This window comes from Ochotona curzoniae, unplaced genomic scaffold (genome assembly GCF_017591425.1).
Source record: "Ochotona curzoniae isolate NIBS_2020 unplaced genomic scaffold, NIBS_Ocur_1.0 contig_899, whole genome shotgun sequence".
Lineage (NCBI taxonomy): Eukaryota > Metazoa > Chordata > Mammalia > Lagomorpha > Ochotonidae > Ochotona > Ochotona curzoniae.
The window spans coordinates 5,541,160-5,556,825 of NW_024466605.1; the positions used below are offsets into that span (position 1 = coordinate 5,541,160).

The 15,666-nt window shown below is 45.4% G+C and overlaps 1 protein-coding gene across 1 annotated transcript in view; it reads left to right on the forward strand.

The window, feature by feature from the left end:
- The window catches only part of FUT10 (fucosyltransferase 10), a 75,777-nt gene that overhangs the window by 40,471 nt on the left and 19,640 nt on the right, over positions 1-15,666 (forward strand). The window lies entirely within an intron of this gene.

Consider the following 15,666-nt stretch of genomic DNA (forward strand, 5'->3'; position numbering starts at 1 on the left):
CAAGCTTGGAGGAAGGTTTCCTGTGGGCCCGGGAAAGGCTGGGCTGCTTTCTCTCTCTCTTCTTTTTTTCTGTTTTTTAAATTTTAGTTTTGATAATCTTTACATAGTTAATTAGGGCACAAAGTTTGAAGGGCTACAGGAAAGTGGGTAAGACTATCATTTCCACATTTTTTTTTTTCCTATATCTGGTAAAGGGGGAGGTAAAGGGAGAAGCCCCACCCAGCCTCCCACCCATCCCAGGTCCCCGAGGTGGGGCTTGCTCCGAGCGTCTTGCTCAAGTGGTTTTGATAGTTCAACGGTTTATGAATTGCCAATCTCGCCATTCCAAGCACGATGAGGTTGCTGAGGAATCCTCTGACGGGCATAGTCCATCTCAGAGTCTCCGCTTGCCCTGTTTCTCACTGCCAACATATGGCTGGGCTAGTTTGGGCTGCTTTCTCTTGCCACAGACATCGCCTGCCTTCCCTGCTGTGTGTGACAGCTGTGGTGGCTGGGGCTGCGTGATCACCTCAGACTACTGGCCTCAGACCTGGGGAAGAGGGGGATATCAAAATCAAATATTCAAGGATCGTGTCCCCATGGGAGGGCCATTGGATGCGCTCAAAGATCTATTTGGGTTCCTCTAGGTATATCCATCCTGGAACTCTTTTCCAGTTAGTGGCCACATCATAGACACTTCCTTCAAGTCAGTAAATAAGGTGTGAAGACCAGACTGGAGCCTACGTCTGAACCAAAGGCCTTTGCACAGTTTGTGAGGTTAGTTCCCCACCACAGCTGGGGTTGCCTGTGAGCCAGGAGCTGTGTGTGCGGCCCCTGTTGCAGTGCTGAATGTTGTTCAAGTTCTCCCTTCTGTTGTGCCTCTGGCCTTCTGTTTTTAAAGATATATTTATTTATTTGAAAGGCAGAGCCGCAGACAGAGATTTTTCAATCCATCGGTTCATCTCCGAAATGGCTGCGACTCCAGGAGCCAGGACTTACTTCTGATCTCTCACATGGGTGCAGGGGCCCAAGCAACTGGACCATCTTCTACTGCTTTCCCAGACCCCCTCGCGGGCTGCTAGATCAGAACTGCAGCAGCCGAGGGCCCAGAGCTATGATTCAGTGACTAAATTTGCTTTGTACATGCCGGGATCCCACATGGATGCCGGTTCATGTCCTGGCTGCTCCCCTTCCCATCCAGCTCCCTGCCTGTGGCCTGGGGAGTACAGTAGAAGATGGCCTAAGGCTTTGGAACTCTGCACCAATGTTGGAGACCCAGAAGAAGCTCCTGGCGCATGGCTTTGCATCAGCTCAGCTCTGGCTGTTGCGGCCGCTTGGCAATGAACCAGTGAGTGGAGGATCTTTTTCTCTGTCTCTCCTTCTCCATGTATAGCTGCCTTTCTAATAAAAATAAATAAATCTTAAGAAAAGAAAAAAGGAAAAGGAAAAGAGAAGCAGGACAGCCACAACTTGAACCTGTGGTGATATGGGATGCCAGTGCTGCAGGTGGCATCTTAACCCACTGCATCACTCCACTGGCCCTCGCATTGCAATTGGTGGGTCGCAGGATCGCTCCAGACAAGATGGGGAGTGTCTCCTTCCCTCCAGAAAGTGTCCTTATGTCCTCTTCAAGTCCTCCTGCCCTTACTCCTGATCTGCGGGTTAGACCTGCTAATTTGGAAACTTTATGTAAACGGAATTGTACACCTTTTTGGTCTTTTTTTTTTTTCTTCCTCCTCACCTTTTTGAAATTGTCCTACTTGCCACTCAAAACACTCAACTCAGATCTTCAGCCTGTGTGGCTCAGTAAGGATTGACATGTGGCCAGGCTGAATTGCATAGCTTTCCCGACCTCGCTGAGGCTGCTGGGCAGCCTGGGCTGGTTTGATAGGAGAGTGGGCCTGGGCAGTGAGCGAGTGAGTGAGTGATTGTCCCAAGTTGCCCAGGATTTGCAGTGTCAAAACCAGGCAAGTCCTAGACAGAATGAAATAGGTGATCACCCTCACCCGCTCCAGGCTGTGCCGACTTAGGGTACCAGGAGTAGGGGCCTCTGCCCGCTAGTGGGAGGGTAGCACACACTGTGTGTTAGTGTTTCTTTCCCTTGAGGCTGTCAGCTACAAGGGACCCAGGGCTGGCAGAGCCACTCCGGAAACCAAACCCAGCTGCAGGGTGTGCTAGGGCCCGGCCTTGCTTACCTGATTTCAAGCGAGTTTTAAAAGGAACACTTTTCACATTCCTTCTGGTTTGGTTTCCTGTTTTATTAAGAACATATTATGTTTTATGACTTTCCTGCCTTTCGGAATACCATTTTAAAAGCTCTGACCAAGGACAACATTTCATGCTCTTCAGTGGTTATGAAACACAGATCTGAAAGCACTGAGATGAACAAACCCATGCGTGCTATTGTTTCCAAGCGCTTGCTTTGGCGGAGCCCAAATGTCCCGATGACAGTTCGGGTCTGAATACCTAGCTAATTTTTAAGCTGGTGACCCAGGCCGTTGTTCTGCCTGTGGCCCCTCGGAGGGATGCGTGTGTGTGTCCTGATCTGCCGTTGGCTTCCGGAGCTGTGCACGAGCTGAGTGAGGGCATAAGATACCGGCTCATGTTCAAGCGAACCGTGATCTTGCAGCTTTCCTCTGGGGGCAGGTGAAGTCTCTGGTGGTACACTGTGCCGCTCAAGACTTCTGCCGGATGACACTGCAGCAGCAGGCCCCATGCCAAGGCCGGGGTTTTCTGAGCAGCCTTGGGAGGGGGTGGCAGTGGCACAGCGCATCTGTGCCACTGCCTGTCTTACCTTAGGGTGGGAGGAGGCTGTTTTGTAGTTTGACCTGTCCCTCCCCTCCCCCCCCCAGAGATGTCTCATTTTTACCTTTAATTTTTTATGGCTTTTCACAATCACACAAATTATGCATGACAATCCATCATTCTAGCAAAATTTAAATAATAATAGCCCCTGTAAGCAAAAAAAAAAAAAAAAAAGAAAGAAAAATGAAATGTGATCTTTATTTTCTCGCTCTTCATTCCAGAATTTTTATGTGCAGTTGCCTGCAGCCTGGAGTTTTACCTGCTTTCTTTTTTTATTTCCCTTCCCTTCTCCCCACCTTAAATAAAAGCATACTTTAGGTATGTACTGTATAGCTTTTTCCACATAAGAATATTTAAAGAGTTTTTTTTTTCCCATATTGGGATGTATCAGCTTACTTCATTATTTTTAAAGCTCTGTTGGTTCTGCAGAATGGACAGACCTGTGTTTCTTTAACCATTCCCCTGTGAATGGTTGCTCGGGTTATTTATGTTTTCCGTTAGGTGCTTATGAACTTGCATGTCCCTGCTCATGCGTGCTGTTGGTCCCCTAGATAATCTGGGAGTGGAGTTGCTATGCCAGTGGGCAAATCCAACTGCAGTTTCTATGTGTGTTTTCCACTTGACCTTTGAAAAGGCCCCATTAGTCCTCCCTTCCCCTCCTTGCCCCCGACCAGCCTGAATATTTTCACCTATGAGAATTTGGTAACCAAAGAAAAAAGAATGGCTACATTTTGCAAACTCAGAAATAGCAAATTGGAAATTTGCTCTTGTGACAACATTTTCATTGGTTTACACACATACATCTCATTTACGTAAAGATCCCTGGAAAAGCTGGAGACATTTGCCTTATTGATTTATTGCCTGCTGTCGTTTGCTGGGCTTCGTATGAACTCAGAATTGGAGTGAATCTCGGGTTTCCACTTGATTGACTGCTGAGATCTTTCCACGTAAGAGACGCTAATGAAAACGCAGTCAGAGTGGAATAATCAAGAAATTGCAAAGAGCTTCCAGAACAAAGCTCAGGTTAGGAATCCAATTCATTTGTGTTTGCTTTGTATCTCATTTTCTGGTCTTTAATCAACGAATTCTTGAATTATTGAGTCTGTCAAAATTTTCTTCTTTTTACAGAGAATTAGTAACAATGCTAGGCTGTTGCTGAGGCACCATGATGGATTTTTTTAAATTAGATCATGCCATGGTGTATCGTAACTTATTAAAATAAAATTGCCCTGAGGTTGGGTAGCACAGTGGCTCAGCATGCCAGTCCTTCACCTGCAGCGCCAGCATCCTTTATAAAGTTCTAATCCTGGCTGTTTCACTTGTGATTTAGCACCCTGGGAAAGCTGCAGAGGATAGCTCAAGTCCTTGGGCCTTAAAACAAATAAACAAAACCAAGAATGGGACAACATACACCACGTCCAGTTGTTTGTTTCTGCACAGCTGCTGGATGTGCTTGTTTGCTCCTGCCCTATTTGCCTCTGGTGAGCCGGCAGACAGATGTTTTCTCTCTGGAAGCTGTTGCCTTGGACCATCCTTCGCTGCTCTCCCAGGCCACAAGCAGGGAGGTGGATGGGAAGTGGAGCAGCCAGGACACAAACTGGAGCCCATATGGGATCCTAACATTCACAAGGGGAGGATGAGCTAGTAGAGCTATCGCACCAGGCCCAGGCAGCAGCCTTTCTTAAGCATGAGCTTTCCTCTTATCTTCTAGGCCATCCATGATCCCTAAAGGAACCAGTGCTGGACCGCAGGTTCTGGTGAATTGACACTTATTATTACCCCCCCCCCCCACTTTAAAGAAACAAAACAAAACAAATAAGTAAACAAACAAAAAGGACCTGGGATGGTAGCCTAATGGCTAAAACCTCACCTTACACATGCCAGGATCCCATATTGGCACAAGTTCATGTCCCGGCTGTTCCACTTCCCCTTCAGCTCGCTGCTTGTGGCCTGTGAAAGCAGCAGAGAATGGGCCAAAGCTTTGGGTACCTGCACCCACATGGGAGATCTGGAAGAAGCTCCTGGCTTCGGATCAGCTCAGCTCTGGCCGTTGTGGCCACTTGGGGAGTGAGCCAGTGGACAGAAGATCTCTCTGTCTGTCGCTCTTTCTCTCTGCAGATCTGCCTTTCCAATAAGAATAAAGAAATCTTTGAAAAATAAAAATAAAATTAAATTGCTCTGAGGTTAGCTCTATGTACCCATAGATTTCACATACAAAATCTTCACATACGGAGATTTAACTAACTGCTGATGGAAAATATTACCCCCCCAAGAGAGTACACACTTTTTTCCCTTGTCATAATTCTCTGGGCAATATTGTACAACTATTCACATTATTTTTACCTTGTAATAGTTTGTTGTTTTTGTTAAAGATGTGCTTATTTTCTTTACTTGAAAGGCAGGACAGCAGAGATCGGGGTGGGATGATAGAGAACTCTTCCAGGAAGAATGTGCTCAGCTTATGTGGAAATTCTGTTCCATTTGATGTAAGAGATTTGAGCTTCCTAGAATGTTGGTGTGCACTGGGTGCTGGGAACCAACCCCCTCAAAATCCTGAGAGTTGACTGCACTTGTAAAAGAGGTAGGAGAACGTTCTAAAGGTGAGGTAGTGGTTTCTAAAGATTTGCTTTTTTACCTGAAAGGCATAGTGACAGCGTGAGAAAGTGTGAGGGAGATTTTCACCCACTCGTTCACTCTCCAGATGGCTGCAGTGGTCCGGGTTGGGCCAGGCTGAAGCCAAGAGACTGGAATTGCATCTGGGTCTCCCGTGTGGGGGCTGTGGTGCACAGCTTGGTCAGTGCGTGCTGCACACATGTCCTTCACCTGCTGATGTGTGTCCCACCAGCAGCAACCCCCTGTCTGTTCTGCGCCTTCTGCATACCTGGCTCATGTGTACTGCAGCTTTGGAAATCAAGACAGGGGCCCGGCGTGGTGGCGCAAGTGGTTAAAGGTCCTCGCCTTGCACGCCCAGGATCCCATATGGGCGCTGGTTCTATCCCGGCAGCCCCGCTTCCCTTCCAGCTCCCTGCCTGTGGCCTGGGAAAGCAGTCGAGGACGGCCCAAAGCCTTGGGACCCTGCACCCGCGTGGGAGACCCAGAAGAGGCTCCTGGCTTCGGATCGGCATAGTATCGGCCTGTTGCGCTCACTTGGGGAGTGAATCATCGGACGGAAGATCTTCCTCTCTGTCTCTCCTCTCTGTATATCCGCCTTTCCAATAAAAAAACTAATAAAAATAAATCTTTAAAAAAAAAAAAAAAGAAATCAAGACAGACCGAGCTGTGAAGCAAAAGGCATTATTTGTTAAGCATCCCTGGTCATGATTAGAGTACTTCAGCTCTTGTTTTGGGACCCATTCTGTTCCTTCATTGAGCCATAGTTTCCATAGGATACATAGTTTTGTTACAAACTTCTTATTACTTTTGGTATGCATAATACAGAATAAATTATTCTGAGATTAGAATCTTTTTCTCAAACAATTGGTAGTGGCTCCTTGATGCATTAAAATTTGCATGTTTGTTTTAAATCTCTTCTTCTTTCTTTCTCCCTGCCTCCCTCTTTCTCTCCTCCATCCCTCACACCGTATACATCATAGAAACGCATACACATGAGACAATCGCCTGATATTAAATGTTCTTTTTCTTGGGAGTGTGGGTGATACTCCTCCTCCTCCATTCTGCCATCTAACCCCTTCCATCTTTTGTGTGCTTTTAAGAAAAATTCAGTATGTTTTCTTGTACTGAGCAAGAATTTTTTTTTTAAACTAGAAATTTGATGAAGAAAAAGCTAATGAAAGAAATATGGGTGGAAAATGCTGATGTCCTTGTTCTGGGCCTTTATAAATACCTCACTCGCTCCTGACGGCTGTGGGGGATTTGGATCATACCTGTTCACAGTGTTGGACCTGGGCCTAGAAAAGCCAATGTGTGCCTTGTGTTACACTAGAGATCTGTCACGTGAGCCTAAAATCCTTGGCCGAGTCTTGAAGTTCTTGTTCTGATGAGGAAGACACATACATTAAAACGTGAGTCAGGAGTTTGTAGACCTGGTTTACTTTGGAGGACACGGTTTGACTCTGTACCGCTTCCCTCTGGGATAGAGAGAGATTCTAAGACTGATGAAATGGAGTGACATGCTGCAGGTTTTGAGTGTGAGTTTATTTCTCCAAGTCACAGCTTGCAGCTAAGATCTTATGTGTCCTAAAGGCGAAGTGGAGTGAGGTGATGTGGTAAGTTCTAATGGCAGGCCTGCTTTGGGAAAGCAAGACAAAACCAAGCAGTAGTTGCCGTGTCAGTCATTGTCCTTGGAGGATGAACCCTTGAGTTCCTTCGTGTGGAGATTCATGGCTGTTTTCAGTGTGCACTTCCGTGGAATGTCCTTTCAGCAACGAAGACACACAGAATACATGGAACTTTCAGCTTCTACTGAACATATCAGTAATACTGTGTGCCTTAGGATACAGTGCACCCCATTTAAGTAAGAAAACAGGTGTTTCTTGAGCCACTTCTCATAACGTGGATTCCTCCCCGCCCCATCTGGAGAAATTGGAAGAATAAAGTGATTGGTCACACTTGTGATCATTAAGAAGATAGAATACTCTGCATGCGGGTAAGGGAGTGTCTATGTAGTGTTTGGTTATTTTATCAAGTTTAGCTAAGATCTATTCTAAGTATTCGCAAGAGTGATAAATGATAAAACTCTGGAAGTAGATCTAAAAAGCTCTCTCAGTAAGTATAAATTAAAAATAGGACCCGGGTGGCTGACATATGGGGAAGGGAACCTATTTTTTTTCCATATAGTCTTTTGTTCAATTATTTTATTTATCTTAGTCCAAGTTAAAGTCCAGGTTTTAAATAGCATGAGGTTATTTCCTGAGATGGCCGCTTGCCATGTTTTTACCTGAGACTTGCGATTGTTCTCAGATCTGTAAGTGACGTGTTAATGTTAGTGTTTCATGGGTTTTCCATAGGGAGCACTGCGTGTTGACTTGGAGGATGAGCAGTCTCACCTTCCTGTGTTGGACACACACCCTCCCCCTATCCCGCCCTGTGCATGGAGTTTCATTGTCATGTTAGGTTGATCAGTATTCAGTATGTACATTATTTTGTCTATGCAAATGATAGTCACAGTTGAACCAGACAGTGCACTGATTACTTTTCTTATTTGCCTTGAGACAATAATTGGACCTTTAATTGTTGGACTTTCTGCGTCTTTATCTGTAATTCAGTCCAGGACCTTTGACCAGTCAGAAGTAATTACTCTTTCATTGCTTTGTGTTATTCTAGTTTGAATGTCAGATGGTTTGACACCCACTCTCAGAATCCCAACATCCATTGAAGCTTATTTGGCTCATCTTCGAGTCCCCAGGGCTTTCTAAATGCCTTCTGAATGGCGGGACTTAGTGGGAGCCCTGCGTTTGGGAATGGCTCTGCTTTTTTGAGTCAGTGCTTTCCTTTCTCCAGATAGATTGATTCCAGACAGAATATACTACATGGGAACATCTCAATTTGGCTTTTGCTAAGGAAAAGTTCTTTGTATGCATTGACAGTCACAGACCCTCCATGGGCTTGGTCTTGTCATACAAGTTTCACCATCCAAATTCAGCAGAATGTCATGATCATTGGTGTGCTGCTGGCTCAGTCCCTGTCTCGCTCAGTGGAGGGCAGGGCAGTGGTTGCCCTGGAAGCTATCACCGCTGCTCTGCTTTCTACAAGCTCCTCCCAAACCTTTCCTTTTCACAGTCTCTGATTCTCACGTGTGCCAGTTATCAGGAGAAACTGAATCTGGTTTTGTGCTTGGGTTCCAGAGGCATGTTCATGCGCCGTCGGCCTAGTGCGGAGAGCTCTGACATGGAAATGGCGCGCTCAGTAGTTTTCTCAGATACTGGAAGCTGTTTGAGCTTCGGGAAACCTACAAGCCAGTGATGAAAAACTTCAAGAGAGGTCGCTGTGATTTTTCAGCAGAGCTGATTAATAGTAGGTGAGCCATTGCGCTCTCCTCCCACAGTTTGCCAGTGATTTCATCTGTTTTTAACAGCTTTTAGCCATAGAAGTTTTTATTTCAGACGGGCAAATGCCCGTGTTGTGCAAACCTCTTTGCAACCATAAAATATTGATCTCTTCTTACATGAAGTGTCAAGAAACACAGTGGAGGGCGTTAGTCATTGTGGTAAAGCTGAGAATGTGGCCACTCGGAGTTTGACGGAAGATCTCCTGCATCTGATTTCTCTCTGGAGTTGCCAGGGTCCCAGAAACCTGCGTATTTAATTCATGGCTCTCAGAAGGAATTTAAAGCACAGTCCTGGGTGAAGAATATAGTCTTACATGCCAATAATTTGATGATTCCTTTCTTAAGGGCGATCTCATTTCCCAGTGTTGAATTTTCCCTTCTTAAGTTGGAGGCTGGCATTTCTCTGGCTGCATTCTCACCGGGTGGACTCAGACAAGAAGGCAAGCTTCTGATGGGACAGCAGAAGCCTAGGGTGGAAGGTGGTCACCTGTGCTGTTGCTGGCTCTGCCTCATCAGCAGCCTTCAGCAGACGTTCTCTGCTCCCACCTTCCCGTCTCCACATTGTCCAGGGACTCTGAAAAATGACCAGTGCAGGGTCTCAGTCCCATGTAGAGAGCGCATCAGCACACAAGGGTTGGAAAGGATCAGAGGCGCTGACAACGGTTAACTCTTTCTGACAGTACAGCTCTTTTCAGCAGTTTGTGTTCTTTCAGTTTGCCAACACAAACCCAAGACACCAGACGCAGCAAGTCATGCAGGCAGTCTTTATTTACTCGGTGGGAGGCAGCTGCGTGGAAGGGATCAGAAGCAGAGAGAGCAAGAGACCAGGGAGTGTGGGTGTAATGGCCCTAGGGGACTGGTGGATATGGCTGTCAGGCATAAGGCCATGGGTAGGAGCGGCAGGGCATTGGTGGGTAAAAAATTATGGGGTCACGATGTATTGGCAGGGAGCAAATTCTGAATCTAAAGGGCGCAAAACACGAGGTACGGACCAGCAAGCCTTAAAGAAGCCAGGACTCGAAGGAGGTAGAATAGCAGGGGGGTTCACAATCTGTGCGCTTTAGTCACTCCTCGAGTTGAACTTTCTGCTCTTAATGAGGCCAGCTTTAGTGGAGAATACTATGATAATGAGTAAAAGGCCATTGTAGCATTGAACTTGATATTTGAAATCCCAAAAGAATGTGTTTTGGGGGGATATGGATATATCTGGAAGAAATTAATCTCTGCCAAAAACAAGGTCCCTGTGCTTTAAATCCTTTGATGTAGTAGCGAGTTTTCTTAAAATATTGATTCATTTTGTGTCCTGTCCAGCAGGACAGTTAACGGGGGTCGCAACCACCTAGGAGAGATTGGGGGACAAGAGACACGAAGAATGGACAGCAAGACAGGATGTCTGATCAAGCTGTCAGTTTATTGATTTTAATTGAGGGTTTTTATATTCTTCAGTAACTAAGGCTCAGGGAGGAGAAACTGGGATGCAAGCCATGGTCTCCAGACCGATTGTTCTTGAGCAGCCACCATATCCACAATAGTAACCAGCATATCAACAATAGCATAGGTAATCAGTAACAAGATGTCGGCAGGTACAGCATAAATCACATTCTAAAACAGTTGCTACAAACAATTGAAGCTAAGTGTGTGCTTAGTTTCATAACTTCTTTTCCAAGCATCTAGCCAGCTGGGAGTTTTCCACTGGCCCATAGTTCTATATTCAAAATGGCTTCAGTGTGGCTATAGTACACGCTCCTGACAATTTTAGTGGTTTTTTTCCTAAGGGCAAGATCTTCTATGTAATATTTGGTTTTTTCCTTACAATTTAAAATGGTATGTTTCAGGTCATTTCAGGAAAAACAAAAGTAAGAAGCATTTTTTAAAACATTTATTTATTTTTATTGGAAAGCCAGATAAATAGGAGAGCAGACAGGGAGATCTGCCATCCAATGATTCACTCCCTAAGTGGCCACAATGGTTGGAGCTGTGCTGATCTGAAGCCAAGAGCCAGGAACTCTGTCTGGGTCTCCCACGTGGGTACAGGGTGCTAAGACTTTGGTTTGTCCTCAACTGCTTTCCAAGGCTACAAGCAGGCAGCTTGTGGGACTGCTGGGATTAGAACGGGCACCCACATGGGATCCTGGCAGGTGCAAGGCGAGGACTTTAGCCAGTAGGCTACCACACTGGGCCCAGAAGCATCTTTATCTGATTATCTTGTGGTGGGCCAACATACAGAAGCCTGTGTGGTTGATCAGATCTTGGAGACAATGTCTTAAAGTGACAACCCCTTTATTTCCTTACATTTCTAAGTTGGGTGTTAGAATTAAGAAGAGGTGAATGGCCCCAGCGTGATGGCTCTGTGGCTAAATTCTCGCTCACCATGCACAGGATCTCATATGGGAGCCATCTACCATCCAGCTCCCTGCTTTTGGCCTGGGACCCTGCACCCATGTGGGAGACCCAGAAGAAGCTCCTGGCTCCTGGCATTGGATCATCTCAGCCCTAGCCACTGCAGCCACTTTGGGAGTGAACCAGCAGAAGGACAGCAGAAGGAAGATCTTTTTTTTTTCTTTTTTGTGTCTCCTTCTTTCTGTAAATCTGTCTTTCCTATAAAAATAAATAAATGCTTAAAAAAAAAAGAAGAGGCGAATGACAAGAGTTTCAACAGGTTTTTACTTTCCCCATTGAGGTGAGTATCTCCTCTAGGTAGAATCATGGTCACCCAAATGCTATGTGCCAGAGGTCTACGGTCATGTGTCACTTCCTAATTAGAGACACATTCTGAGAAATGCACCAGGTGACTTCATTGTTGGGGACAAACTTTGGCAAAGCTAGCTCGTTATGATGTCACTGGGTGATACAGTCTTTTGGGATTGCTGTGTATGTGGTCTGTCTGACTGAGAAGTCCTGAGGTAGCACACTGACTATGTTTGAAAAAAAGAAAGCCAAAGGGAGAGGTATGCTCACAGGTGGAGCACCTAGCTCATCCGAAGGGTTTGGTTAGGGGAGAGAAAGAAAATGGGGAAAGAATTGGGTTCGTGGGGAAGGTGCAGAAATTTTTGGTGCACTACATATGTGTTAAGAACAGTGAGGCATTTTATCTGTGCAATTCCACAAGGAGAGAGTCTTCAGTAAAAAGCTGAGCTCAACTCTGAATACAGCAAAGTAAGCTGAGGGATTTCCACTCAACCAGCAGAGTGATGGGACTGAGTGGATGGAGTATCACTGAGCTGAAGGCACATCAAGGGCTTAAATCAGGGTTGGGGGTGATGGACTTATTCAGCTATCAAGGATGAAAGATTCCTGCTAAGCTGGCACATCAGGGTATTTATTTATTTATTTCTAAAACTGGACTCAATGAGTCTAAGGTCAAGGCCTTATGGAAAAGGGAGGCATAGTGGAGTCTGAGTGAAGTTTGGTCCAAGAGCAAGTCTTATTTGGATAGAACTTGGACTTTCAGTTGGGATGTGGGACCGTGCCATGGATGAAAACAGAAGGGAGCCAGGTTATCTGACCCTGGACACTCTGAATCAGCGTGTGGGTGTTTCTCATGACATTTTTTAAGAAAAGATGTATTTACTTACTTGAAAGGAAAAATTACAGAGAAATAGAGAGAGATGGAGGAGGAGAGGAAGACAGAGAAAGGAAGAGGGAGAAAGAAGAGAGCTTCCACTCATTGATTCCCTTCCCAGATGGCTATAATGGCAGGAGCTGGGACAGGTCGTAGCCAGGAGCGTCATCTGGGTCTCCCACAAGGTGGCAGGTTCCCAAATGCTTGAACCATCTTCTGTTGCTTTTCCATGTGTGTTAGCAGGAAGTTGGAAGCAGTCATAAGTTGAACTGGTGCCTGGGTGGGATGGTGGCATCGCAGGCTGCAGCTTAACCCTCTGCCACAGTGGTGCCTTGCTGCCCCTATCCTCGCCCGGGTAACGAGTACTGCTGTACCAGTTGCCTGTCTCAGGCGTGCTCCTCCTTAGTACGCGAGTACAAGAACTTTGCTCAGATGTTGCAGACTTTTTTTTTTTTTTGGCTATGTGGATTGCATGTGTGAGGAACTTTACCTTCCTCCCAGACTTCTAATAGCATCGTGGCTAGAGGGTGAACGATTCCATAGGTACACAGATCCTCACACTACTACTAACTGCTGGGTAGGCACACAGGTGAGTCTCTCAGCTTGTTACCAGGAGTCCCAGGCTTGTTCTCACTGGTGCAGGCTCTAAGTCCAGTTTTTACTGCTGGCACCACCTGCACAAGACATGCCGGGCAGCCTTCTTCACTTTATTGACGGAGGTGAGCGGAGGTGGGACACCGACCTTTCTCCACTGTCTGAATCCCTGAGGCAGGCTTTGTGTCTCTCTGCTTTATGTCTCTGCACTGGGAGTCTTTGCTGTGACGCTGTACCATGAGCCACAGTGCAAATCGTCCACTTGCTACCCAGCAGTTAGCAGTAGATCTTCTAAACCCCTGTGCCCACTTCCCCAGTGACTAATTCCAGACCCCGCCCGCTTAAATTTAACTGTCTCCTCTTCACGCCCTGTAATCATCCTACAGCTTGGCAGGATTGTCTTTAACCCTGTGGATTGGAATGTCGACTTTCCCCTCCTAGATTAAAAGTCCAAGTTCTTTGTCACGCTTCATATGCATTCCTTTTTTATTTTTTATTGGAAAGTCAGATATATATAGAGGAGGAGAGACAGAGAGAAAGATTATCTCTCTGTTGATTTACTCCCTAAGTGGCTTTAGATGAGCTGATCTGAAGGCAGGAGCCTGGAGCTAGGAGCTTCTTCTGGGTCTCCTATGTGGGTGCAGGGTCCCAAGGCTTTTGGCCGTCCTCAACTGCTTTCCCAAGCCACAAGCAGGAAGCTGGATGGGAAGTGGGGCCACCAGTAACCTTATGGAATACTGGCATGTGCAATGCGAGGACTTTAGCTTCTAGGCTATTACATTGGGCCCACCTCATATATATATTCTAACTTGATTTGCTGGATTCCTGTCTTTGGCCACTATACCAAGCTAGCCTTTCTGAGTAACCAACATTAGAATGTGATGTACTGCCTTTCTTCTTCTGCACAAATTCTGATGTCCTCCTGTTTCTCTAAAGTGATTGTTAACCTGCACTGCCATCCAGCTCTGAGTGCATTCAGTCTCAGGTGTATGCGTCAGTGTTCTTTTTATGCTCAAGGTCAAAGACAGAGAAGGAGTCCAATGTATACTCATTTTTAAAAACATGTTCATTGCTGATGATTTGAGAATAAAAGCCTTTTATGAAGACACAGGTACTTTCTTCAGCAACTTCTGAGCTTACCACACATCCTCTGCCGTGGCCTTACCTGATCTTTAATTGTTTAAAAGCCTTTTTGGATTAATTCATTTCTCATTGATGTGTGTGTTGGTACCAAAGAGTTGATATTTATTGAAGAGAATGTGCGCTATTGTGCACTGGCAGTATTAATTTTCATGACTTCCACCAGAGAATATGTTTTATTCTGCTGTAGGTATTTATTTTTTCCAATAGTTGGTGGAAGATGAATTTTATTCAATTTTCTTATATTTATTTTTTTTCTTTCATTTCTGTAGGCACAGAGGTAGAGAGAGAAAAAGAAAGGAAAGGGTAGGGGGAGAAATTTCCCATGTGTCATTTCATTCTTTGGAGACCCCCAACTCCATAGCTGGGTCAGTTGGGAACCAAAATCCTAGGACTTCATCTGGGTCTCCATCTAGGTGGCGAGGACCCAAATACTTGTTCCATCACTGCCTCCCAAGGTATGCACTGGCAGAAAACTGGAATGGAGGACAGAGCTGGACTTGAACCCAAGCTGGGATGTAGGGTCTCAAGCAGCAGTGTTAACACCTGCCCCGTTCTTACGGACAGCGCACACAGAATTCCAAGTGTCAGGAGCACTTGTTTCCTATTGTGGTGCTATCTCAGCCCTTCCTTCCCAGGTCTAGAAAGCAGCGCTTCCTGACTGGCTCCCTGTTCACACAGTCAAGACACAGTGTCTCACCACATCCGTCACTTCTGTCTGCCCATTATCGTGTCTCAAAGGTTTCTCAGTTAATCCCGAGGATCACTTATAATTATAATCTTGTTAAGCCTTTTTTTATTTCTGGATGTGCTTGTTAATTCACATCCAGCCTCCAGTGGTCTGTGACATAGTGCTGTTACCAGCTGTTTTGCCTTTAACAGCTTCTTGTCTACCATCTTGATAAAGACTAATCCTTTGCATTTTGTGGAAACTGATCATTTTGTATTAAAAAAAAATTGTTCTGGCTATTTTTGTACAATTTTCCCTTTTGTGCTTTTTCTCTTTCCCAGTTAATCTTGCAACACATTTGCATTTCCCCTTTTAACTTCCTGTTACTTTTTTTTTTTTAAACTGTCTATCTTGATCTCTTTTATTTCTCTTGCTCTGTTACACACAGCACCCCGTCAGAAAGGGAAGCCAATTACAGGAGGCAGTGAAATACATTTTCCTTTAGAACTGGCCAGCCCTACTGCAGTCTACTTTTTCATAAAATGAAAAGGGTGGTATCTCCATTTGGAAGTCTTCTGCATGCATAGTTCTTGGGGTGAAAAAAACCTCAGGATTTGCAGGTCTCTGTAACTTGCTTGCAGATGATGCTAAATTTACCTGGTCAATTCAAACTTTGAGACCCAAGTTCTCCTGAACTTACTAATTAACTTCGGGAGGAGTTAGAGAGAGTTAATAGGCAGCTAGGAAACGCCCCTGCAAGAATAAGGAACCAGGTGTTTGTAGGAGATCTGCTGAATGAATAGAAAAAGAGATTGCCCCAAGAAAATGGAAAGGTTGTTGTGCAACACAATAGGTCCCTTAGCCATAGGTAACCGACCAGAACATGCTACAAAGCAGCATATTCTCAAA